Source organism: Trichosurus vulpecula, chromosome X (assembly GCF_011100635.1).
Source record: "Trichosurus vulpecula isolate mTriVul1 chromosome X, mTriVul1.pri, whole genome shotgun sequence".
Lineage (NCBI taxonomy): Eukaryota > Metazoa > Chordata > Mammalia > Diprotodontia > Phalangeridae > Trichosurus > Trichosurus vulpecula.
Genome location: NC_050582.1, coordinates 12,805,450 through 12,833,286, shown reverse-complemented (window position 1 = coordinate 12,833,286; position 27,837 = coordinate 12,805,450).

Here is a 27,837-nt window from a genome sequence, read left to right as displayed (position 1 = left end):
TGTGGTGGCAAAGAATTGGAAATTGAGGGGATGTCCATCAATTGAGGAATGGGTAATAAGTTGTAGCATGTGATCATGATAGAATACTAGTACGCTATAAGAAATAACAAGCAGGATGCTTTCAGAAAAACCTGGAAAGACTTGCATAAACTGATGCAAAGTGAAGTGAGCAGAACCAGGAGAACACAGTAACAGCAATATTGTATAATGATCAACTATGAATGATTTAGCTATTCGCAGCAATACGATGATCTAAGACAGTTTCGAAGGACTTAAGATGAAAAATGCTGTCCTCCTCCAGAGAAAGAACTGATAGAGCCTGAATGCTGATCAATGCATATTTTTTAGAAGGTTCTTTATTTTTCTTTTTTTTTGGGGGGGGTCTGTATTTTCTTTCACAAGGTGACTAATTTGGAAATATGTTTTGCATGACTGCACATATATAACCTACATCAAATTGCTTTCCTTCTCAATGAGAGGGGAGGGGAAGGAAGGAGAGAATTTGGAACTCAATTTTTTATATAGCACTTAGAAATTTATAAAATAAGTTTCTCACAGAAGCCCAGTTGAGATACATAGTTAATAATAGTAGGTACTTAATAAAAATAGCAAATAAATGGAAACTAAATTTCAATCCATTTTAGTGCTCATTTGGGCAGGTTGATACCTAGCTCAGGAGGTCTACCCACCTATAAATGACACTTGCTTCATTAATCTCAACCCCCTACTCAGTCTATACATTCTCCTCCCCATATACTTCTCAATCTCTATATTAAACCCAACTTGATTAGTGATTTCTTACTTGCTTCCTAACCTTTCTGTTTAGGAGGGAGGAAGAAAATTTGGAACTCAAAATTTTAAAAAATAAATGTTAAAAACTGTCCTTATATGTAATTGGAAAAATAAAATACTATTTTAAAAAAGACGTAGGGGCAGCTAGGTGGCACGGTGAATAGAACACTGGCCCTGGAGTCAGGCAGATCCCGGTTCAAATCCAGCCTCAGAAATATACTAGCTGTGTGACTCTAGGTGAGTCACTCAACCCTCCAAAGGAACTCAATTTTTTTTAAATGAATGTTAAAATTATTTTACATGTTATTGGAAAAACAATATATACATATTAAAATAACCTAAATGTCCCAGAGAAATCTCACAAACACAAAAAGGATCAGCTTGTCTTAACCCTACCACTTTAATAGATGAGGAGTCTGAGACCCAGAGACAGCAGGTGATTTGCCTAAGGTCACATAGAGGCAGAATGAGATTGTGAAGTCATATCCTATAATTACAAAGTCAATACTTTCTGCAGTGCACCCTGATGCCTCATGTAGAATAAAGGCCTTTAAAGTGCATATAAATCAACCAACCACAGCAATATGGTAATAACTACATGTAATTTTATTTAATTTGGTTTGAGCTCCTCAGTAAGAGCTGTGCAAAGGAAGGGGGGGAGGCTGTGGGGTCTTTAGAAAGAAATGTCCTGAGAGAGCCTTAGAAGACCCAGACTTGAGCTCCATGGGCAGAGAGGCCGATTAAGCAATGCAAGATAAACTGCCTGATGTCTCAGGTCAGAGGGACAGGTTCCTATGTACTGAAGCATGCCCAAAATTAGATTTGCCATGGGGGTGAAGGGTCGGGGAGAAAGCAGAGGCAGAGAAAAGCTGTTTTCTATCTTCTGGAATAACATAGATGGAATTAATAGAGTACTCTAAGTGGGAACTGAAGCAAATGGAACTACTGGGAGTCAAAGACTGCCTAATCTTATCAATGTTTGATAATAATCAAGAGACATTTAAATGATCAATTAATCCATAAGCTATTATGGTGTTATGCTCGCTTCATTTTTAAAACAAAAGTAAACAATATTTTTCAGCATGAGCTGTTTTCAACAAACTAAATTTGAACTCTTCATGCTTAATGTATCAACTGCTAATGCCTTCAGTTGAATTATATCTTTACTTTTCATTAGGATTTATAAAAGTGATTTGCCAAACTCACTTATGCATCAAACCAAGGGCAAAATTCAATCTTGTAAGACAAGTGCAGTTCTCTTCCCCATCTGCCTAATAATTTAAGTACTGAAAATGATGTAGGCTCTTTCTATACTGGGAAGAGACTGTCTCATTTGTGGAAACATTTGAGAACATGTTGTTTTCTAGATTGCATTCAATAGATTACATCTGGATTGGGCTAATAAAATATCTATATTTACAAAGCATCATAATTTCTGGCCTTCTTCAGGCTTTTTGGGGGGGCGGGGCTCTGTAGGAGGTGATGCATGTCAGGTCCCTTCACCTAGGAGAGGGGGACATGTAATTAACTATAGCCAGAGTGCCCAACAAATAGCCACAAATAAAATCCCTGTATCTAAAGGAGTTCTGCTTACTGACCCCCTGGGCTTACACTTGTCTACTTACAAAGATTGATGCATCTGCAAAAAGCTCCAGCACGCTATGTTTGCCTTCATGCAAAACTCCACAGCCCCCACTGGCAGGCTACCTAGACCAGGCAGCTGCCTGGCTCAAGATGCTTTTCTGGCACTCTGCTACACATAACTATAACTTCAGGGCATCATACCAAGCTAAAATTGGAGACTCAGGGAGGGCAGTGACGTGGAGAACATACATATCTTGCACTATTTTTTGTACGAATGAAAACGTACATGAAGTTGGTTTGTGTATTATCAGTGAACCTTGTAATGAGATCGAGTTAGTATGAGGTGTTGTTTGGGTTCTTTGAAATCCAATCCAAAAGGAAAGTGAAGGAATAGGACTCATGCAAACAGGAAGAGACAGATGCCTATAGGTAAAATCTATGTATTTTTGCTGCACTTCACATCATGATTACGAGCCTGAACTGGGAAAGGGGAGGAGGACAAAAATTTCTTTAGGATATTTGAAGATTATTTATTGAATGGTTGGTTGGTTTTTGACCTTCTTTCTTGAAGAGGACCAAAATGACATCAGCATGCTAGAGTCAAGATTCAATGTGCCTGACTGTGGCTGCTCAGGCCAATATGAGCTCAGAATGCTCTATCACAGGTCAGGCACAAATAGTCCATGTGAACATTTGGGGTGGATACTCCAAACTTACACATCCTGTGTTTCCTTTGAGCTGTTTCCATTTTCCTTTGTTCATGATGTGGGCATGCCATGCTGAGTGGTCCTGTGCCAATGTCTCCCATGTGACACAATCAATTCCAAAGTTCTTGAGAGCACTCAATGCAGCCTCTGAAGCTCAGATGCAATGAAGTATGGACCAATTTTCTGCTGCTTGTGCTAATTTTGGCCTAACAATTAACACCAAGAAAATACGGGTGCTCCATCAGCTACCACCATACCATCCATACATGGAACCATCAGTTTCAGCAAATGGAGAAGTCTTGAACGTTGTGGATAAATTCACTTACTTTGGTAGTGTACTTTCCAGGGATGTACACAATGATAATGAGATTGACGCTCGCATTGCCAGAGCTAACTCAGTGTTTGGGAGGCTCTGAAGGAAAGTATGGGAGAGAAGAGGTATTAGACTGATTACCAAACTGAAGGTCTACAGAGCCATTGTGCTGACCTCATTGGTGTATGCCTAAGAAACCTGGACAGTCTACCAATGCCAAGCCAGGAAACTGAATCTCTTCCATTTGAATTGTCTTAGGAAGATTCTGAAGATCACATGGCAGGATAAGGTACCAGACACTGAGGTCCTTACTTGAACTACACTGCCAAGCATTCAAACTCTGCTTCACAGAGCACAACTCGGATGGGCTGGCCACATAGTTCTAATGCAAAATGTACACTTGCCAAAAAGACTATTTTATGGAGAACTCACAAAGGGCAAGTATTCACATGGTGGTCAGAAGAAGCGATACAAGGACAGTCTCAATGTCTCTCTCAAGAACTTTGGAATTGATTGTGTATGAAGAGTAAATATTAATGTATGTACCTATCTGTTACCACACCACATAATATTGCTTCCACCATCATTGGACAATAATTATTAATAAAGTATAACTAAATCCCACTGTGATATCATTCAGCCCATCACCCAATTGTAATAATATTCCTAGGACCCCGTGTAACATCGTCATCTATCTCCCACAATATTTCTGTTTTCGTAGAACCAGTCAATGACATTAGGTAAAGTATGCCTAATGGTAAAAAGCTTAAATGTTTAGGAATACATGATCATAGCTTTAGAGTTGGATGGCTGAGATATCATCTAGTCCATTTTATAGATAAAGAAAAGAAACTGAGGCCCAAAGAAGTTACTCGTTTGGCCCCATATGCATGAGAGTATAATGATTTCATAGCCTTGAGTAGGCTCTTTTATCAGCCTAAGATTGATCACATCTGTTTATATGTTCTCCCATAGGCTTGCAGACCCTTCACTGGAACAAAAATCTGAGTGGAATCAACATATGGTTTTCCTAGTAGATACATATATCTCTACAAGGAATGATGCCATTGGCTTTCCACCTGTTTGCTGATATTTGGGCATGAGCCACACTTGCTTATCAATTTGTATTTTGGAGTTTCTCATGACAGAGAGATTGTAGACACCAACAATTGGAACATCTCTAGGATGCAGGAGAAGCTAAGTGAAGCTAAACACCTAGCTACAGCTTTAGCCCAGAAAAAAAGATGAAAGAAATAAACAGTGGTATGGTGCCCAAGGTTACCATTCAAATTTTTACTAGGGTGACAGGGTTCTGCTGAGAAACCTTGTTATTCATGGGACACACAAGAAAAATGGAAAGCCTCTCCATACTTAGTCCTGGAGAGACTGGCCAACTTGTCTGTTTACAAAAAAGTTCTAGAGACTGATGGGGACCCTGCCAAGATAATATCCCCAATTCTTTATTGCCAGTAAGCCAATTGGTTGGACTTTGCAAAATGAGGCTGATGCATATTCTTCTCAATGGCTTCTGAGCCAAAGAGACTGCCTGCTAGTCATCCAAAGTTTGCCTAATGGAGACAGTGGCTACGAAACAGACATTTCAGATGGAGGAGACTTTAGGCTGTTTTTATTGTACCCCATTGCTTTAGTACATATAAGCTGATAGGCTGAATGACATGTGATTTGGTTCTGTTATGAGGACAGGAAAAGCTATGCATGAAAAGGTTTCCAGCCTATATCTCCATTCCAAATGCCTGAGGTCAGCCTGTTATATGCCAGTGAAGGTGTGACCTATTCAATTTCATGTGGAACATGGGAGAATGGTGCTTCTTACTCTTCAGAAGCACAAAGGTTAAAGAGGTTGAATGTGCAGTGTCAACGTGGGCAAATTGATCGACTTTTCTTGGCCTCTGTTTCTTCATCTGTAAAATGAAAGGATTGGACTTGATGGATTTTGTGATCTCTTCCAGGTCTAAGCCTATGATTCTATGAATACTGCAGATACACTCCTAATCGTCCTTTCTAGGATGCAAAAGGGAATATCTTTCACTGTTGAAAAGAAATGTTATCGAGGATACATAAGGAAAGGAAAATGATTCAGCTATTGGTAAACAGTTACTTTATTTTGAAAGAGTAAGTGAGAGACATTGTACAAAGAGTTTACCTACCACTATTGTACTGAACTTAATTTACAGGAAATCGAAATATAAGTGATATGAATTGTTATGAACTCAAGGAAAGGATCCAAGTTTATAGCCTTTCAGGAGATGCTAATGAGTTATAAAATAAAATTCTGCTGAAATTGACAAGATAGTCCATAAAATCATATTTTATTTGACATGGTGAAAGACCACGGTAAGCAAAAATTTGACAAGCTAACAAAGATATGTAATGAGTCTCACCATACTTCCCACTTGCATTCTCCTCTCAAATGTATCTTTCCATCTTCCCCCTTCAACTACACATTAGAGATTATTCCCCACAGTTAGACAACAAACTCACCATTTCTCATGTTGAGAGGAATCTCGGAGCTGGAAGGGACCTGAGTAGCCACCGAACTCGGTCTGTACTCCCATCCCAAATGAAAGAAGAATCCCCAGTAGAACACATCTGAGAAATGGTCAGCCAGCCTTTGCCTGAAGACTTTCAGTGAGGGGGAACCCATACCCTCTTGAAGAAGCTACTTTACTTGTGTCAAACCTAAATTTGCCTCTTTGTACCTTCTATCCATTGCTTCTGGTTCTACCTTCTGGGGTCAAAAAGAACAAGTCTAATTCTTTTCCACATGCCAGCCTATCAAATACTTGAATACAGTTTCCATCTCTGTACTGAGCCCTTTTCTCCTCCAGGCTAAACATTCCCATTTCTGTCAGATGATTCTCATAGGGCATGAACTCAGGGGCTTTCACCATCCCGGTTGCCCCTCTGGATGATCTCCAGCTTATTAAGATCCTTCCTAAAGTGGAGTGCCCAGAATAAAACACACAAATCTCTGTATGGTCTAACCTGGTCAGAATACAATGGGGCTATCACCACCTTACTTCTGGAAGCTATGTCTTTTGTAGTGCAGCCAAAGATACCATTAGTGTTCATGACTGCCACAGCATATTACTGTCTAAAATTAAACCTACAATACACTAAAGCCCTCATTTTTTTTCAGACAAACTACTATCTAACCAGGTCTCCCCTATCTGTGAAGAAGTCTCCAATGCATCCTGGGCCATCTCCAGTCCTCCTGGTGAATATCTGCTCACTGGATCCAGGTGGCTTTGGAGGAGAAAGTAAGGCTAGTGACTTTGCACAGCCCTCCCTCACTCAAGTCAACTTCAAGTCATGTTGTCATTTCCCTGATGCCATAATCCTCTTTGACAACGAAGGACAAACACAACAACAATCTGTGAAGAGGACTTCCTAAACCCAAGTGTGAGATTTTTTATTTGCTTCTTTAAATTTCATCTTATTTGATCCCGCCCAATGCTCTAGTCTGTCAAGATTATGTTGAATCCTGACATCATTAAGGATGTTAGGTGTCTTTCCTAGTATTTTGTCATCTTCAAATTTGATAAGCATGTCCTCTATGGTTACATTATTAGCTGGTTATCGGTAAAAATGTTAAATAGGACAAGGTCAACCACACCTCCCTGGGGCACTTCATTTGAGACATCCTTCCAAGATAACATTGAATGATCAGTGATTACTCTTCGAGGTCAGTCATTCCAAATGCTAGCTATCTATAGGAAAAGCACAAGATGGTTTATCAAATATTTTGCTAATATCTAGCATTATTCATAATATTCCTTTATTCTACCCATTTAATAACCTTGTCAAAAAAGGAACTAAGTTTATTCTGGCCTAACCTGTCCTTGAGAAAGTCAGGTTGATTTCCTGTGATTACTCCTTCCTGTTCTAAATATTCACTGGCCATCCCTTTAATAATACATTCAAGAATTTTCCCAGGAACTGAAGTCAATCTCACAGGCCTAGAGTTTGCTGAATTCATCCTCTTCCCTCTTTTGAAAACTAGGACGTTGTTGTCAGGTAACAACTGGCCATGAATGTATAGAGTGCTGGGCCTAGAATCAGGAAGACCTGAGTTCAAAACAAACCTCAGACACTTACTATCTAACTGAACCTGGGTAAATCACTTAACCTCCGATCGCCTCAGTTTCCTCAACTGTAAAATGGGGATAATAACAGGACCTATCTCACAGAGATGTTATGAGGATTAAATGAGATAATATTTCAAAAGTACTCACCTACCTTGCAGGGCTGTTGTGAGGCTTAAATGAGTTAATATTTGCAAAAGTGCTCAGCACAAAGCATGCGCTATATCCCTTTGCTTTCTGCCCTCCGCCCACTTCAGTCTTATAGTACCTTTTCTTGTTCACAATCTTTCAACTGTTGTTAACAGTGACTTACCAATTAACCTGAGTCGGAAGTCGTTTAATTAAACCCTATAATTTTCCCCTTTTGATTCTCTATTCAAATTATCTTGTCTTTGCTTACCTGTTTATATATTATATTTCCCAGAAGAATGAAAGCTTCTTGAGGGCAGAGACTTGTTCATTTTTGTCTTTGTCCTTTGGTACAGTGGTGTATACCTAGAAACTTTAACCAAGGTTTTAATTTTTCAATAATTCAGCTGTTGGTTGAAAGAATCAGTCAACAAATATTTAATTTTTGTTACACAAATAATAATACAAATTGTTATACAAATAATAATAAGTTCCTACAATGTAGCAAGTATTATACTAGGTGTGGGTGATACAAAGGCAAAAATGAAACATCTCCAATGTCAAAGAGCTTACATTCTACCTAAAGAAACATGTACATATATAAATATGTACAAAATACACATGTATACAAACATGAATTCAAGATAATTTGGTGGGTAGGGAAGTACTAGATGCAGGAAAGATTTCATGTAGAAGGTGGCACTTGAGCTTAGCTTTGAGGAAAACCAGAAATTCAAAGAGGAATGGGTGAAAAGAGAGTGTATTCCAGGCATGAATGACAATATGGCAAAAACCTGGAGATGGGAAATTGAGTGCCTTATCTGAAGATTAGCAAGAAGGCCAGTTTGGTTGGACCACAGAGTGAGAACAAGAGTATCCTAAAGCTTCACAAGTGGGTCAGAGAGAGGTTGTAAAGGATTTTAAATACCATACAATGGCTTATACTCGATCCTAGAGGTAATAGGGAGCCACTAGAGTTTATTGAGCAGGGGAGTGATATGTTTTAGAAAAACCACTTTGGTACCTTGGTGGAGGATAGCCTACTGAAGACCTGCCATTACTACCTTGTAGGTCTAGGGCTTACATCAATGTTACACTGTCAAATAATCTCCAATAGTAATCCCATTCAGATAGGTTTGAAGGTAAGCTTCCCTTCATCACTGTGAACAAATTCTCATTCAGTGCCCTATGATGCTTTCTAGTTGTTATCCTGTTTCTCAACACCCTTTCATGGCTAAACTCCTTGTGAAGGCTGTGTACACTTTGTACCTCTACTTCCTCTTACTCTCTTCTTAAATCTCTACAGTAAGGCTTCCAACTTCATAGTTCAAGTCAAAGTGCTCTCTCCAAAATGACCAATGATCTCTTCATTGTTAAATCCAATGTCCTTTACTCAGTTTTCATCCTTTTTGACCCCTTTAAAGCATGTCACTGTGTTGGTCATCTTCACCAAACTTCCCTATTTCTGTTAAGACACTACTATCCTTCCAGGGACTCAAGTTTAAATCTTGACAATATCCTCAACTCCTCACTCTTCCTTACTCCAAAGATCCAATCAGTTGTCTTATCATTGCTACCTACACAATCTCTCTCAAATCTACCCCCTTTCCTTAACTCACACAGCCACCACCTCAGTTCAGACCCTATCATCTTTTGCCTAGATTACTGTAATGGCCTTCTAACTGGTCTCCCTGCCTCAAGTCTTTCACCACCACAATCCATTTTATATACTGCTGCTAAAGTAATTTTCCTTAAGCACAGATCTAAGCCTTTGATTCCCCTACCCAAGCAAATCCAATGGCTTTCTATTCCAGAATCTAAAAGAAAACTCCTCTGCTTAGCTATCAAAGCCCTATACAATGTAGACTCAACTCACCTTTCTAGCATCATTGGACTCTCCCTCCCACAATCTGATTCCTGACAAACCAACCTTCTCTCTGTTTCTTGTTTACAATGTTCCATCTGCTGTCTCCATCCATGACTTTGCATGCATTGTTGTTGTTCAGCCGTTTTCAGTTGTGTCTGACTCTTCAGGACCACATTTGGAGTTTTCTTGGCAAAGATGCTGCAATGGTTTGCCATTTCCTTCTCCATCTCATTTTACGGATGAAGATCTGAGGCAAACAGGGTTAAGTGACTTGCCCAGGGTCAAGTGTCTGAGGTTGGATTTGAACACAGGAAGATGAGTCTTCCTGATTCCAAGCCCAGTGCTCTATGTACTATGGCACCACCTAGGTGCCTTTGCATTGGCTTTCAGCTATGCCTGGAAAGTATTCTATCCTTACTTTCACTTCACAGCATCTTTCTCTTCCTTTAAAATATATCTCAGACACCATTTTCTGCCTAAAATCTTTCCTTGGGCCCACACTGCTAATATGCTCCTTTCCTTCGTACTTTGTATTCATGTATTTGGTTTGTGTGTATATATGTGTATATATATATATATATATATATATATATATATATATACACACACACACATTTATGTGTATATATTCATAATTATTAACTTTATATTTGTGCCATACACACACATGCACACACACACGCGCATGCACATGTCTTCCCTATTAGAATAAAAGTTCATTGTGAGTAGAGATCATTTCATACTTTGTACTTATATCCCCAGTACTGAGCGATATAATAACTATGATCGATTGACTCTTGTTCTGGATACTTTTACCTGTCCAGACTTCCATGACATTGTTCTCCCTTACTTCTCCTATCTGTCTCACCACTCCTCCTCAGTCTCCTTTTCTGGTTCTATAGCCATGTCTCACCTGCTGATCTCATCAGCTCCTATGGGTTCAGTTATAATCTCCATGCATCTGATTGCCAGATGTATACACACCCAGCCATGCTCTCTCTCCTAATGTATAGTCAGACATCAACAGCTGCTTTTCATAGCTTGAACTGGAAGTCCCATAGACAACCCAAACTCTACATGTCCAAAACCAGAACTCAACTTTTCTCAAAAACTTTACCCTCTTCCAAACTTTGTTAGTACTGCCAAGGGAAACCACTATCCTCCTAGCTACTCATGCTCACAACCTTGGTGCCATCTTCAATTTCTCACTTTAACTTATTCTATATATTGAATCCATTGTCAAATCTTTATAATTTCTACCTTTCCAATAGTTCTCAAAGAAATACCCTTCCTTGCATTCATAAAACCTCTACCCTAGTTCAGGCCTTCATTACTTCTTGCCAGAATTACTACAGTAATCTTCTAGGTGGTCTCCTTTCTGCATGTCCCTCCCCACTCAGCTGCCAAGGTGATTTTTCCAAAGTGTATACCCACTTTGGTCAAGCTGCTCCAGGGCTCCCTATTACCTCCAAGACCAACTATAGACTCCATTGTCATTTAAAGCTCTTTATAGAGTCTTTCCAATTTTCTTTCACATTAGTCTCCCCCACGCAGCTGAGAGCGCAGTAGACTAAAAACTAGGCCTGGAGTCAGGAAAACATGAGTTTATATCCTGCTTCAGATGCTTCCTAAGTACAAAACTTTAGGCAAGCCATTTAACCTTTGCCTTCCTCAGTTTCTTCATCTAAACTGTGGGCAATAATAAAGCCTATCCCCCAGGACAGTGGAGAGTATAAAATGGATAATATCTGTAAAGAACTTTGCAAACATTAAAGTGCTATATAAAGGCAAGCTAGTCAGCTCCACCCTGTTGACAATGCAGCTACACCTTAATTGCAGTTCTCCAACATGATACTTAGCCTCTCTTCTCTGTGCCTTTCCCCTAGCATGAGCTTTCCAGTATGAACTGGAAAAGCTCCATCCCCTCACCTCTACCTCTTGTTTTCCCTGACTTTCTTCAAGGTTCAGCTCAAATCCCATCGATTCCAAGAGGCCTTTTCTGGTCCCCTTAAAGTGCCTAGTTATTTATGTCTTTTCCACCATGAAAATGTAAGCTCCTTGAGGGCAGGGACCATCCTTTCTCTTTTTGCCCAGTCACTTAGCACAGTGCCTAGAAAATAACATGTGCTTGATCAGTGTTCATTGAATTGATTATTAAATTTTTGTTGACTGACTGACACTATGTGTGACACCCCGCTAAATGCTTGGAGATATAAAGACATGCAGTATAGGTCAGAAAAACTGAATTTTGGGTCATAAAATCTGGCTTCAAATTCTGTCTTTGCCACTTGTACAAGTCAGTTCAGCTCTTTGAAATTTGGTTGAACTAAAGGACCAGCTATGAAACCGTGATCACCTCTGTCCTAAGTTGTAAGATCCTTTACCTCTGACTTGTACTGAGATTTCAATGCACTTTACATTTATTTCAATATTTCAAACAACTGCAATTTCATCAGTGTGGGGACTCCTTCCAGGCATATGGATTACAGCTCCTTAATGCCTTAGTAGAAAAACTTGGTGAATTTCTGGGTTAAAAAAAACACCCGTCAGGGGCCAATTTTCTGTTGATGTCTTTCTTAATGTAGCTAGGCTGGTCCTCATGAGACAGACCTACAGTCTGCTGCCATGCCCACCTTCAAGGAATATGCTCAAATCTTGGGTCCTCCTGGGATAGCCTTAGAAAATCCAGGGCTACTTTCATCCCACAATGAGGCATCAGAATGGATACTTTTATACAGATGGTAGTAAACAAGCACCACCCAGTATCCTAACAAATCTTATAACTCGCACATATAAAAAGGTTGAATGTTATTTTTGATAACAACATATTCTAGATCTGCAGTCATTTTTCAAATGACTGTAGGTATAATCACGGTATACTCATGGAGAGCAGCAAACAATCTCTGGCTACCTTGCTGGAGAGACTTCTGATCTGGATGGACCATTTGTTTTTCTGAAGTTCCTATAGGTTCTTCTTTATCACGTCTTGAATTGTTGCAGATACACTACATGGAGGGGCTCAACTCAAGAGTACAGAATTTGAAATGCTTCCTCCTCAGATAGAAAAGAATTTCTAAGTCTCCTAGAGAAAACATTTTTTATCCTGCTTGAAAGTTATAGAAAGCAAAATATACTTAGCCCCTCAACCAGTAAATGTTCATTCCCTTTTTTAGTCTTCTATTTCTAAAGTAATCTTTAGAGTACATGTCTCTATAACTTTTTAAAGCTTATTCACTTCCAGTGAAATATTGCCTGAGTTTTCCAGGAAAACTCAGAGCTTGAGTAGCTGCTGAATAATCAGGGTAGTGCTATATAGTAAAAGCTTTTTATTCATTTCATCGGGTGATCAGCAGAAAGTTGATCTCTCCAAATAAGGCTGAAGAGGCTTATTGGACTCTCTGGTGAATAGTTCAAGACAGTCCCACATAAAATGTGATTGAGCCAAACAAGGTTTCAGAAATAACCGGAAATAACAAGTGTGCAATAGTAAGTTCCCAAACTTGCCATCACTGGTAAGACTCTATTATGCTAGCAATCCAAGGAGAAACTTTTTGCATGAAAAATACTGCATGCCATAGATGTTTCTTGACTTTTTCTACCAACTATTTTAAATGTTGGGGCTGTCAGGATGGAAGGGGAAGGAAAAGACTTCTAAATAGTTTCATTAATAAAAGAGTGCATAGTCCCATCTTGATCCTCCCCTTCCCAACAGGTAGGACTCTTGCATGTTTATCTCATATTGTGAGTGGGGTTAACCATCCATAAGGTAACCACAGCTGCCAATCTCACACTGATGTTTCTTACCAGCCCACCAGAACATATATTAGTTCAAAGAAAAAGACATTTAATTACACAGAATAGGAAAATAAGTGAAAAGGAAGATTTCCCTCCATGTACAGATGAATACACACTCCCCTAGCTTATTACACTACCAATGGAGGAAGTGACACCGGTAGGAAACACACATAATCATGGAACAAGCATGGCAGGGAAGCTTTAGGTAGCACATGCGGCCAGGACACAAATGCACTCTGGTTAACTCATACTTTTGATACTGAAGAGCCCCAAGGTTCTCTAGTGATACCAATGGGTAAGCTTCTTTCTGTGCCAGCCTGGAGTCTTCTGCTGTTCCGTTTGCTGTTTGTCACCTCTGCTTGCTGCATTCCTCTCCATTGGTCTTCACCTAGTAGATGGCCTCATGAATAAGAGTCCCTCAATTTGGCTTGATTGCCCCAGGAGACAAATCTAGTCTGTTACTCAGAAAAAAGCTTTTACATATTTTAAGTATGTCTTCTGACCTGACTCACTGTTGAAGGACGTTTCCACACAAGCCCATTGCTCACACCAATGAAATTACAGCTAACTCATGGCTGGTTTATTAATCACTATGATCCCTAAATCTTTTTTTTTCTAGCAGTCTTATACACAGGGGGTCATTCCCCACCTTGGAACAAAGTAGTTAACGTTTCCCGGCATGCGCATTCCTCATAGGATGTTAACACTTGGTATTCATTGTTGATTTCTGCCTACTTTTTCAAATATTGAATGTGACTAGAAATTTTAATCTTGTAGTGCAATTTGTTGGACAGTCTTCTGGTCCCTTTACTCTGGAATAGGGATTCTTAACCTGGGATTTATAGACATCTTGGGGGTCCATGAACTTGGGTGGGGAAAAATACATCTTTATTTTCACTAAACTTTAACTGAAATTTAGCATTTCCTTCGACTGTGAATATAAGCAACAAATATTACCAGTACGGGCTTTCATCAGACTGTTAAAGGGGCCTATGACAGAAAAAAGGTTAAGAACCTCTATCTCAGGGTGCTGAATCATAGATTTGAGCCATAAAGGACCTTAAAAATCATCTAGTCCAACCACCTCATTTTATGGATGAAGAGAGGTCATTATTATGTGCAAATTCCCCTCCCTCCACCCTCAAATCAGTTTCGAAGGGCAAAGACAACGATAAAGTTTGATTCAAGTGCTTATGATTTTTTGAAAAAGATTAAAATTTGCATATAACCAGCACACATCTTCGACTCCACTAAAACTCTCCTCATCCTTTCATTCTTTATTCCACATATTCATCCATAATTTTGTATTGAAGGCCATCTCCAAAGCACAGATACGTCCAGTTCTATTCCTTCATTAACAACAGTATAACCTGTATGGAAGACAGAACTGGGGGTGGGAGAGAGGAAAGGACAAACAGTGAGTCGAGGTACAGGCAGTCAACCTCTCCACACTTAGTAAAGATCAGATGGAGCACTTCTTTTGCATTCAGGGAGAAGAGAATTTCGTGCTTTTAAAATAGTAGAATAATCTTAAGAATAAATAGGCTTTTAATATTGACTGACATTTTAAGGACAGTGCAAGGACATAAGAAAAAGTAATTACCTCTTGCCATTGGTAACTCCTACTAATGACACTAAAATGCCCCAAATCTGTTAAAGGCCAGTGTACCTTATCTAGTGGTATTTTGTGGGCAGCTGAGATTAGGATAATTGGTAGGCTGAACCAAGTATAAGACACAATTCATAAAGACACAAGGTTGAGTGAGATTTAATGAGAACTATCAATCACACATCAGTAATGAACATACAAAACCATTAAAATGACTTCGATAAATTGAGAATATAATTAACAGTATTATACAATCAGAAGGATGAAAACACCTTACTTTTCTTAGGCCTAGGTGGGTCTACTTTGACATGAGGCTGTACACATTTCCTATGTCTAGCAAAGAAAGAGATGGAAAGAGATGTACACAAAAGAGGGAGAGAGGGAGAGAGAGAATATGAGAGAGAGAAAATAAGAGAGAGAGAATGAGAGAGAGAGAGAAAATAAGAGCAAATATGAGAGAGAGAGAGAGAGAGAGAGAGAGAGAGAGAGAGAGAGAGAGAGAGAGAGAGAGAGAGGGAGGGAGGGAGGGAGGGAGGCTGCTTTTCTAACCAACAAGTAATGGGACCATGCTTTCAACCAACCACTGTCCATAGAGAAGGTAAATAGTTGTGAAATTCCCTGTTACTCCACCATCCAACAAAAGGAAAGAATGTCAAGGAGACCTTGTACTCCTTTTTCCATCAGGAGACTACTGTTAAGTTCTGCCTACTAATTCCATTCTAGTTAGCTCATGCTCATATCCATATCCCTGCTTACTAGTACATAGCTCTGCTCAACTCTTCTTGAGAACTGGAAACGGGAGATTTTAAAGGCCACTGAAAGTGTCCTTTATTAAGGAAAATAGTGCTTTGAATCGGGGTGTCTTGCCCTATTCACTTTGGAAAGCCACTTCTTCAGCACAGTCACATGAGGCCCACATTTCTGAGCACTACTGTACTAGCTGAAACTGAGTAGATGAGAAGTGAATTATGTCTCCACATTCCAAACAGTTAAAAAGTAACTTGTCAAATTTGATCTTGCTAATGATAGCTACACGGGAAGAATCCTAACAAATCGATCACTGGACCAAAGACATCAATAAAATAATCTGGCATTTACAAAATTCTGAGTCTTCACACCAGTTGTCTGAACTAATAAATATCTTCAATCAAGGTCAAAACTATCAACGCTTGAAACATTAGTATTACCACAAAGTGATTCATCAGAATTTGAAGTGTTTTGTCTTGTTGTAGCCAGAATGGCCTTTGTTTTCTTTGAATGACTCAGCTTACCTCATTGAGCCTCTGGACACTGTGGCTTGCTCTTCCGGGGCAGGAAGCCCAAAGAGCATTCCAGGAAGCAGACAACTTCCTGTGTGATGAGTCATGGGGCTGGCTGAGGGGAGGTGTTAACGGCTACGCTAGGGGGAGGGGCCAAGTCAAGAACCAATCGGCCCTGGTCGTTCAGGCGGTGCTTGATGATGTCAAAAACTCTATAAGAGGGGAGAGGACAGCTTGAAGATCCTCTTTTCCTTTTCCGGTTGGAGCCAGAGACAGTTACAGCGACAGTTACAGCCACAGCCACAGCTGAAGCAGGAGCTGCCAGTAGCAGAGCTGACCTACGGGAGGAAGCTGAACAAAGACTTCAGTCCAGTGGGTAATCTTATTACCATAGAGGGGGAAACATGATTTTGCTTTACGCAATCATGCTTCTCTGTAGCCTCCTGGTTACTCTTTCAAGGCGTACTTATTGGGCCTGGAAGCTTTTGATCAATATATCAAAATGGGGTTGCTGGTTCATGGGTTGGTTACTGTGGAGCCTAAATAAATGTTTTGATTCTTCTGCCTTCTACTTTGAGAGTTTCTTATATCCGGCGGTTCCGAATGTTTCAGACATGTTTATGATCCTCTTTGAGATTATAAACTCTGCCCTCCTAATACACTTGTGTAACTATTGGTCAAAAAGTGACCCCCAGCACCTGTAACCCTCATTTAAGGATAGCATAGATGATAATTTCAGTAACAGCTTTCTGTCATGCTGAACCTCAATTCTAATTGAATTGCATAATTTGAGGAAGACTTCATAGTGGATAGTGTGCTGGCCCTGGAAGCAGGAAGAGCTGGGTCCAAAACCTGCCTCAGAGACTTATTAGGTATCACCCTTGGAAAGTTATTTAGCCTCTCATTCTCAATTTGTGAATCTATAATATGGGGTAATAATAATAATACCCAGTGCCCTGATGCTTCAAAGCTCCTGAAAGTTATCAGAATAGGAAAGAAGTCACTTAATGGCAGAGAGACCCAGACCCAGAGAGAAAAGAAAAACAGACTTACAAGGAAGGAGACCAGTGAGAAAGAGTCTAGGAAGTTGTTAAGTCCATATTAAAAATCACATTCTATGATGACTGACACATTGCAAAAATATTTGAGAAATAGAATCCATAGTTGTAACCATTTGCTACCAAACACTCAGAATTAGTTTTTATACATATACAACTTTTACATACATATACAATAGCAGATTCAAATTCAGAATGCATATTAGCATTTTAAAACAATTAACACCCTGTGGAAAACAGCCAGGTTAATGGCACCTCCAAGTTATACTGCTAAATGTATATCCCACAAGTCAGGATACTTCTTATATATTGAGGGTTTTCTAAATACCTCAATCTGTCAGTGTCTCTGGAGTACATGATCATGTATTGGTCCAAATGGATGGACGCTCAGGGACGCAGCTGGGTACACTCTAGGGCTTTTTTGTGGCTACTAGGATGACAGTAACAACAAAAGCATGTCACCTATGGTGCTTTAAGAGAAATTAACCAAGTTCTCCCTAGGTTGTCTTTTATTTTCCTCTTTCCTATATCGTAGTCAGATTAGGTTACTAATTTCCATGCATACGTGACTGTCCAAAGCCTTTGGAATTTGTGACCCCAATGTCTAGTACAGTACCAGTAACACGGTAAGAGGTCAAGATGCTTGTGGACTGATTGAAAGGTAAGTTACGTCCTGTATTGATTCCAAACTAGGTCTTATTGCTTATGGTCTTATTGCTCTCACATTCCCCCAAAACTCAGGAATTTATTCAGTACCACTGAATAATTCATATATTTTGAAGCAATTTGAAATTATGCTCCAAAAGTTACTAAACTATGTATATACTCTTTGACCCAATTAGCTCATTACTAGGTCTATACCCCAAAGAGACAAAAGAGAAAAAGGACTTACATGTACACAAAAATATTTAAAACAGCTCTTTTCGTAGTGGTTCTAAACTGGAAATTTAGGGAGTGTTTATCTGTCTACTGGAGAATCATTAAACAAATCATGGTATAGGAACATAATGGAATAATCATGTGCCATAAAAATGATAAAATGGACAATTTCACAAGAAACTGGGAAGATCTCTATGAACCAATGCAGAGTGAAGTGAGCAGAAGTGAGACAGCAATTATAAAATGACAATAGAATGTTAAAGAAAAACAGCTATGAAAAACTTTAGAACTTTGATCAATGCAATAATCAACCACTAGTCCAGAAAAATGAACATGAACTATGCCACCCATCTTCTAGCAGAGGGGTGATCCACTTAAAATGCAGAATAAGATATATACTTTAGAATATTTTATTTTTTATGGAACAAATCTGTTTTTATTAATCTTTCTTTCCTACTACTCACCTACCCCACTGAACAAATTAACAAAAAAACCCTTAAAAATAAATTGCCTAATACATACAGCCATTATGAGAATTTGCTTTGCTGGACTACACATAATTGTTTTGCAGGGTTCATTCTTTATTTACTTATTTTTGGTCAGTGTGGGGCAGAGGAAAGAAGAGATAATAAATGTTTATAAATTTAAAAAACAACTCATCCATTTCCACTTCAAAAATTAAATGAATGTCTGTCTTTTCTTCAACTGCTTCCTACACCCCATACCACTATTGATTTTTTTAAAGTTAAACGTTCAGCTCAAAATAAAAAAAGGAATAAATCCACCCCTAAATGGTTTCAAAACTGCCAGATGTGTCAAAGCTGTAGAGGCCAGTGACATCATTCTCCTTCAAACCCAGAAAAGTAAAAGTATGGTGCAGCATCTAAGAAACTAATGACTCCCTCAATTCCAATAAAACTCATTTACATTTTATGTCTTACTGGGATCCTAATCTTATAGCACTACAGAGGCTATCAGGACTAGCCTCTCCCTAGCTAAGGTCCCTTCTCTGATATCCCTGCCAAAGGTCATCCAGGCTTCGCTTGTAAAACTTTAGTGAGAGGAGCCCATCACCTCCTGAGGGAGCCCTTTCACTTTTAAATAGGACTTTCAAAGGTGAAAGGTGGTAACTTTCTCAAATTCACTTTTCCCCCAAAGTTTTTTTTTTTTTTGCTTTTTTTTGGCAGGGCAATTGGGGTTAAGTGACTTGCCCAAGGTCACACAGCCCCCCAAAGTTTTAAAGAACATTTTTCCCGTTTTCCCCAGGGATTCAAGGATCTTTCCTGGAAGCTAAATGGTACCAAGCTATGCTTAACCAGCAATAATAACAACAAGGTTGAAGGACATATCCTGACATGCTGCTGTTATGCCTGCACTTTCCACCGGAATTTGTTGATGACACCAGATCTCAAATGTGTTAAGCATCATCGGTGTTGTTATCTTGTTATCTGCTCAGCACTGGACAATACAGCATTTGAGCAGGCTGAACCCCAATGAATAAACACACACTTTTACTTGAGAGTCAGGCCACGTGTCTCTAGTTATGCTCTTTCTTACTAAGACCCTTTAAGGACTGAAGTCAGCATCATACTGTCTGCAGTCCAAGGTCCAAAGGCCAGTGGAGATGTCCATTTAGAAGTCACTTTTGAATCAAGGGGTCCTGCACTATTTCTAAATAGAAACGTCTCACCAACTTACTGACATGACTCACTGTATACGATTCATTCTGGCAGAAGCACAGTAACATCTTTGGAATGAGGGAAGTCCAAACTTGTAATTAATAAGAAGATGCTACCTCTATCCTTTCCCATGACTCACTGTGGACCCCTTTTTTCCTGATACTTTTTGTTTTGGTTAAAGGAGGCTGTGAGGGAGAGCAAGTTATCTACCCACCCACTCCCCACCCCAGAGAGCTAAAAATTAACTCAGTATCAGTTGCAATTAGAATACAGTATCATTAAGCATGCAGGCTCCCAACACTAGCCTTCTTACATGAAGGAATGCACCTTATTTATTTATCCTCATCCTGTATTCATTATTAACAGAAAAGAAAGAAACAAGAAAGAGGGAGGAAAAAGACTTAACTGGGTCCTGTTTCCAGCATGGACACGTATTATGATCCAATGCAAAAGACCAGACATTTTAAATCAGCGTTTATGAGGATAAACTTAAAAAATAATGTGGACCGAAAACTTATTTTTTCTCTGGCTTAACCTCAAGAGAACTTACCCTTAAAAGCACAATTCCTCATTCTAAGCTTGGCACTTTATTCCCACCCATTCTTGGTTTAGATTTCTTTACACAATACATTTGAACATGCAATCTTGGACACTTCATGGTTTATTAATATGAAATAGATTTCTAATTAATTTCACAATCAGGCCAAACTAAATGTGTATCTTCCTATTTGACAGCTGCTGCTGCACATGAAACATGAAATGAAAGCAGTAAGGTTAAAAGAGATTTTTTATGGATAAGATATCTGTAAACAGCTCAGAAATATAGTTTGCCTTTGGGTATGCTCTTAGCAATGGGGGGATGTTAACTAAATATAAAGGATAGTAGTGCTAACAGAAAAAAAAATACTTCACAAATGAAGTACCAGCACTAAAAATAATTATAATCAATAATGCAAAGCTTGTTCCAATGAGAGTCTGATTAAAATTAAAAATGCAAATATCATAAATGGTTGATATCCTGGGATTATGAATTTCTGTACTGTCTTGCTTAGGAAAAGAAATGGAGCTGGTACTGTCTAATTCATCTACCCTCTGTAAGCTAAAGAAGTCTAGGTCGTATAAAGACCAAATACCCATCCTTGACCTTTCCCTACCCATAATTCTTTCCAAGTAGACAAAAGTCACCAGTAGCCAGTTCTGGAAGGCAGGTAAGCAAGAGTGTCTAAATACTGGCAGCCCCAACTCTGACTGCTCATGAAGGTTTAGTGACTTCTATTAAAGACTTTAGACTTTCACGGAGATATGGATATTTCTATTATGCCATCTGATCATGCATAAAATGGTGACTTCATTGTTACGATGTCTCCATCGGAATAATCTGGTCTGGCTTGATTATAATAGCCACATTTATAGTTTTAGTCATAAAAAGCAGCTCATAAAAATGGAAAAAAAGCTTTAAAATTCATTCAGTGTTACAGAGACATTCTAGTAACTGAAGATTAAGGAAACAATAAAACACAATTAGTTGAGTTTTGAAGACACAACTTCAACAAAACAATTAAAAAGCTTTCCATGCGTATTTTGAATAGAAATAGTTCATATTTGGCAGAGTGGGATGAATGGATATGATCAAAGTATCTGAGAATAGATCATACTATGGACTAAATTAGAAGAACTGTATTACCTTTTTTTGAGGGGGGAAGGGCAATTGGGATTAAGTGACTTGCCCAAGGTCACACAGCTAGTAAGTGTGTCAAGTGTCTGAGGCCGGATTTGAACTCAGGTCCTCCTGACTCCAGGGCTGGTGCTCTACTCACTAACTGCCCCTACCTAATTTTTTTCCAATAGGAGGGCCATGTTTACCATCCCACTTGAGGCCCACATAAACCTTTTCCTGGACTATTTAATTGGACAGGCAGTTCCCATCCTCTCACCTCTCCAATCTACCTTCCACGCAGATACCAAAATAATCTTCCTAAAGCATAAGTTAGGCTGAGTCATTCCACTGATCATGAAACTTCAGGGTCTCCCTCATGCCTCGCCTGTATCTCTCAGAATCCTGGGTTTCCTCCAAGACTCAGCTCAGGCCTACCTATAGTCTGACCCTAAATCTATCTTGAAGTGGTAGTAAAGCAGTAACTACCATTACACCACAGCTTTTTTTTTTTTGGCAACTTGCCTCAAGGCTGTCAATGTTGCTCAAATTAAGGCTAAAAAGTCATCTAATTCCAGAGTTGCTGCCATTTAGGAGCATTGCCGGTCAAATTCATCAAGGAAGAGAAGGAGACCTGGGGACTATCTGAAAGAGGGACTGAAAGCACTACTGCAGAGATTGGTACTGTGACTCCATCCTACTGGGATGGCAAGAAAGTCCTTCAAGTGGAAGAAATTAATACTCATGGGCATGAAAGAAAGGCTCATATGCTAAGTTTCCATGTTCATCTCTTTCTAAAATCTGTCTCCTTTATTAATTAATTACATTAATTTCAATTCAATTATCAGCATTAAACATTTCTTAATTATCCTCTGAGCTTGACACCCAATTAATGCACACCGAACAATTTAAATTTTCCAAAAGCTTCTTTAACCAATTCATATTATTTTGCTCAGAGGATGGCCAAAATGTAATATGCTAATGGAATGGAATATTATTATCAGTCAACAAGCATTTATTAAGCACTTCCTATGTAGCAGACAGTCTTCTAAGTGTTGGGTACACAAGAAAGGCAAAATACAGTCCATCATCTCAAGAATCTTACAGTCTAATAAGGGATGATAATAAGAAAACAATATATACAAACAAGATACATACAGGATAAACTAGGTAGCTAAATTGGGATAAATGGGGTATCTAGGTGGTGCCACAGTACACAGAGGCCTGGAGTTAGGAAGATCTGAGCTCGAATCCAACCTTGGATACTATGTGACCTTGAGCAAGTTACTTAACCCCTCTTTGCCTTAGTTTCTTTATCTGTAAAATGGGGATAACAATAGCATCTACCTCCCAGGGTTATTGTGAGGACCAGACAATATAATATTTGAAAATCACTTAGCACAGTACCTGGCACATAATAAACACTGTGTAAATGTTAGCTAGTATTATTTAACTGGAATCGGCAGAGAGAAGGCACTCACATTAAAGAGGAATGGGGAAAGCATCTTGTAGAAGATAAGATTTTAGCTGGGACTGGTAGGAAGCTAGGGAAGCCAGGAGGAAGAGATGAGGAGGGAGAGAATTCCAGGCATAGGGAACAGCTATGGAAAATATCTGGAGTTGAGAGATAGATGGTCTTGTGCAAGAAACAGCAAGGAAGCCAGTGTCACAGGATCAGAGTATATGGAGATGGGGTGGGGAAGTAAGGTGTAAGAAGACTGGAAAGGTAGGAGGGAGCAAGGGCCATGAGGATAGAGATAAGGTCATTAGATTTGGCAATTCAGAGCTCATGGGTAACTTTGGAAAGAAGAGTTTTGGTTGAATGATGAGGTCAGAAGCCAAACTGTAGTAAGTTAAGAGAATGAGAGCAAAGGGAGTGGTTAAAGCTATTATAGATGACCTTCTCAAGGAGTTTAGCTACAAAATAGTGGAGGTATTGTATGATAGCTAGCAGAAATGGATTAATCAAGGGAGGTATTTTAAAGATGGGAGAAATGTATGTGTTTGTAGGCAGAAGAGAATGAGGTAGCAGACAGGGAGAAATGGAAGATAAGTGAGAGAGAGTGGGGATGATAGAGAAGGTAATCTGTGAGGGAAGGTGGGATGGAATAGAATCACTTTGCACAGGTAGACGGGTTTGCTTTGGCAAGGAGAAGGACCACCTCTTCATGCGAGACAGTAGTAAAGGAGGAGATAGTGTCAGAAGGTATCTGAATGATTGGAAGCGAGAAGGAGAGAAAAGGGAACTCTTGGCAAATGGCCTCAGTTTTTTTCAGTAACATATGAAGCCATGTTTCCAGCTTAGAGGGTGGCTGGGGAGAAGCTATGGAAGGTTTGAGATGGATGAAAAGGTTTTCAAGCCACATATCTAAGGACTGGCAATATTGTACTATAAAAAACAATAAATATGCTGTATATAAAGAAGCACGAGAAGAGTTATATGAACTGATGCAGAGTGAAGTAAACAGATGCAAAAAAAAGAAAACGAGATACATAAATGGAGAGAACAATAGCAACAAAACAATTGAAACTAAATGCTGGTCCCAAAGAAGAGATGTTTTCCTCTACCCCTTCTTTGCAGAAGCAGGGTATGGTGAGTGTTGAATACTATAGGTACGGTTGGATTTCCTTGATTTATTAATTGTACTGAAGTTCCTTCTTTTTATACATCAGAATTGCTCTTTGGGAAGAGGAAAAGGAAGAAAATCTAGGTGCTAGGTGATATAAAAACAAGATATTAATGATGGTTTAAAAAACTCAACTCATTTTTAATCCATTGCTCTACATTCTTAAGTCTTCTTATTTCCCTATCATTTAAAATATTTGTGTTTCCCTTGTTGAAAGGAAATCAGATAGAAATTTTAGAAACAGCAAGGCATAGGGGCTGAACAGCCGGCCTTGGAGTAAAGAAGACATAGCTTCAGGTCCCACCTCTGACATATACTAGCTGTGCAACTGTGGGATTATCGAAGAGCCCCCCACTACTCTAAACAAGCCCCTAAAACTTCAAGTTATAGATGACTTTTTTTTAAACCCACAAAATCAGAGGTCAAGACCAAACAAAACCAAACAACTCTATACATTTTTAAAGGGAATGTGCAAGTCAGAGACCCATGCTTTATTCATGACCACACTGTTAATGAGCTGTGTGAATTTTGACAGGTCACTTCCCTCCACTGGGCCCTAGTTTCCTTGCCTGTAAAATGAGGGTGTCGAAACTAAATGTTGCCTAAGGTTCCTTGTACCATTAACATTCTGTTAATCTAGCGTTCATCCTCCTGAGAGTGATTCATTTCCTCTTTTCTTATTAGTGACTCTCCGGGGCTTTAACATTTTTATTGTTAATATACAGATATGTTCTTAAGAGGAGATGGAAAAAACTAGAACGTAGAAAGAGAAGGCCTGACACCTAATGACTCAATTTTCATGCTACACAAAAATGACTAGAGACAAGGAAAGACTAAATCTCCTCACAGCCCACCAATAAATAGGAACAATGTGAAGAAACAAAATAAAACCCAGCTTAAATCTACAATTCACCATTGCCAGACATTCCAATTCTGTTCGTAAAAAATACTAGTTCCCCCAAGCTTGAAAATGTGATTTGGAGAGTTAACTGCCAATTGTCCATTCTGCGTATCTCCCCAAGTCTGAAATCTCCCTATTAGGCATGTGGTTAGAAGAGAGCCTGGAAGAGAGCCATGGTATACTCAGCCCTCTACAAAGAAAATCGTAAGGCAGCCAGAAAGCATAAAGTAGAGCTTCAGACCCAGAAGAAGCCTGCTCAGGGAGGACGCTTTTCAAAAAGGAAACTAATCAGAATTATACTGTAAGTTCACTCACACCCAAGCCTACTTCACGAGTTTGGACTGAGGGGAAATTAATGGAAGCAGTCAGAGATTTATGCATGTTTGCTGAAATAAAAAGCATGTGATACATAAGGAACATGCATATGTTTTGACATCGAGAAGTAGTTGATAAAACACTATTAAGTATTCAAAAATATTTTTCAGTGGTTTAATTATAATTTTTTCAGACATCTGCTTCCTTGTATTATGAATGTAACCCCTAAGTTAGACATTAAGTATGCAAGAGAGACAAGCTTGTTAATGGAGCTGATTCATACAGTTTTTTGTTAAAAAAGAAAGAAAAAAAGTGGAGAGGAGGCACAGGAGCAGTTTCTAAAGACATGATGAATTTGTAATCCAGCAACAAAAACAACAGAAAACACTCTAAAAGCCCATAGAGGAGGGGGTGGAGCCAATGGCAGAGGACAGGCAGGGACTTCCTTCGGGTCTCCTCCAAACCCCTCCAAATACATATAAAAATGACTGTAAGCAAATTTTAGAGCAGCAGAACCCACAAAAAGACAGAGTGAAACAAATTCCCAGCACAAGATAACCTGGAAGGTCGACAGGAAAGGTTTGTTGCACCAGGCTGAGAGAGGAGCTTGGTCCAGTATAGGCTCTGCCAGCACAGATGGGGCCCATCAAACTTGGAGCAGGCCTTGGAGTGACTGATTCACTGGCAGTGGTGGAGGTTTCCAGACTTCTCAACCCATTAATGCCAAATACAACTTAGAAGGTCAGTAGGAAAGGTCTGTTGAACTGGGTGAGAGAGGAGCATGGTCCAGCCCTGGCCCCAGCATAGCCCCAACCCAAGCAAAACAGGAGCAAGCCTTGGGAGTGACTGAATCAGTAGTGGTGGCAGTGGTGGCAGCAGCTGTTTCCAGAGCCCTCAGCCCACAGATGATAAGGGGATCGAACAACTGATCAGAAGAAAAATTATAGGAATCCCTTTGATGACACTGAGGCAGGACTCTGTTGCTTTGCCCATACTTGGATCTGGTTCACAGTCTTGGGTGGTGGTTCTGGGGCAAGGAGGAGCACTGGCATAGCAGAGGTTATGGCAGCAGTACAGAGAAAACCTTCCTCATAATTCCAGGAAAAGAGTGCTTGTGGTCACTCATAGACCAGAGCACAGGCCAAGAGAGAAGTAAACACCTCTCATTGGATCATACCACCTTAGAAGAACTGAAAACTTACAGGTACCTAGAAGTATTTCTTCAAACAGCTGCATAAACCCCCTGAAGCTTGGGAGAGTATACCCTCCACAGTAGAAGCAGAGCCCTACTTTAACAAAGGGTTAAAAAGTCAACTAATAGGCTGGGAAAATGAGCAAAGAATGGAAAAAAAACTCAGACTATAGAAACTTAGTTTGGTCACAAGGAAGATCAAAATATAACACTTAGAAGACAACAAAGTCAAAGCTCTTACATTCAAAGCCTCCAGGAAAAATATGAATTGGTCTCAGGCCATGGAAGAGCTCAAAAAGGATTTGGAAAATCAAGTAAGAGAAGTAGAGGATAATTTGGGAAGAGAAATGAGAGTGATGCAAGAAAATCAAGAAAAGCAAGTCAATAGCCTGGTAAAGGAGACCCAAAAAATACTGAAGAAAATAACACCTCTAACCAAATGGCAAAAGAGGTCCAAAAAGCCAATGAGGAGAAGAATGCCTTCAAAAGCAGAACTGGCCAAACGGGAAAGGAGGTCCATAAGCTCACTGAAGAAAAAAGTTCCTTGAAAATTAGAATGGAGCAAATAGAAGCTAATGACTATGAGAAATCAAGAGATTAGAAAACAAAACCAAAAGAAAGAAAAAAATAGAAGACAATGTGAAATATGTCATTGGAAAAACAACTGACCTGGAAAATAGATCAAGGAGAGATAATTTAAAAATTATTGCACTACCTGAAAGCCATGATCAAAAAAAGAGCCTAGACATCATCTTTCAAGAAATTACCAAGGAAAACTCTTCTGATACTCTAGAACCAGAGGGTAAAATAGAAAAAGAAAGAATCCACTGATCAGCTCCTGAAACAGATCCTAAAAGGAAAACTCCCGGGAATATTAGTCAAATTCCAGAGTCCCCAGGTCAAGGAGAAAATATTGCAAGCAGCCAAAAAGAAATAATTCGAGTATTGTGGAAACACAATCAGGATAAGTCAAGACCTAGCAGCTTCTACATTAAGGAATCTGAGGGCTTGGAATATGATATTCCAGAGGTCAAAGGAGCTAGGATTACAACCAAGAATCACCTACCCAGCAAAACTGAGTGTAATCCATGAGGGGCAAAAATTGATATTCAATGAAATACAGGAATTTAATGCATTCTTGATGAAAAGACCAGAGCTGAAAAGAAAATTTCACTTTCAAATACAAGACTCAAGAGAAGCATGAAAAGGTAAACAGAAAAGAGAAATCATAAGAAATTTATTAAAGTTGAACTGTTTACATTCCTACATGGAAAGATGATATTTATAACTCATGAGACCTTACTATTCGGGTTGTTCTAGAATATACACGCACACGCACACACAGAGCACAGGGAGAATTGAATATGAAGA